The sequence below is a fragment of the Pteropus vampyrus genome, unplaced genomic scaffold, assembly GCF_000151845.1.
Source record: "Pteropus vampyrus isolate Shadow unplaced genomic scaffold, Pvam_2.0 Scaffold466, whole genome shotgun sequence".
In the NCBI taxonomy this organism is placed as follows: Eukaryota; Metazoa; Chordata; class Mammalia; order Chiroptera; family Pteropodidae; genus Pteropus; species Pteropus vampyrus.
Genome location: NW_011889247.1, coordinates 78,883 through 79,820, shown reverse-complemented (window position 1 = coordinate 79,820; position 938 = coordinate 78,883).

Here is a 938-nt window from a genome sequence, read left to right as displayed (position 1 = left end):
ATTTTATTTTTTCCTATATGCATAATCCATTGTCCCAGTTCCATTTATTGAAAAGTCCAAGTTTTCTCCACTGATATATAACACTTCCTTAGTGAAACTCCAAATGCCTTTTCAGCATTTAACTTTTACTACGTTCAATTTTTGGTTCATTTGAGAATTTTTAGATCCTTGCACCAACTGTCTCGCTTTTAGATCTTTTTAAATTTTCATGTCTGGTAGGACCAGTTTATCCAACTTGCTCTTCAAAGTATCTTGATGGTTTAGGCCCTTTGCAGTTTCATATGATTTTTTCATTCATTCTTCCAAATTCCAAAGGATAAAAATTTTAAGTGCCTTGGCACTATAGATCATGGAGGAAAACTAACACATTTACAAAATTGATTCTTCTATGCCATGAATATGATATATGTCTGTTTGTCTTTAAAAAATTATTTTAACAGAGTTCTGCAGGTCTCTCCATACACAATTTGGAAATATTTTATTAGATTTTTTTTTCTAATTACTTTAAGTTTTTATGCTAATATAAATGGTATATCTTAAAAATATTCATTTTTAACTGTGGCTAGTACATTAGAAATGCAACAGATTACTGTACATTAATTTTATATCTACACATTTGCTGAACTCATTTCTAATAATTTATTCTTTTTGTATTTTATTCTTTTAGATATTCTACATGTCATGTGCAATTGATGACAACTTTGTTTCTTCTTTTATAATTTTTACACCTTTTATTTACTTTCCTTGCCTTACAGAACTGGCTTAGACCTCTTACACAATACTGAATATAGTGATAAAAGGCATCTTTGTATTTTTCAGAATCTAAAAGGAAGGATTTTGGTCACTTAATAAAAAGTGTCATATTTGTGTATGAATGAATGTTAGATTGCACATAAAAAGTTTTGACAGTCATATTAACATATTATTTTATATATTTT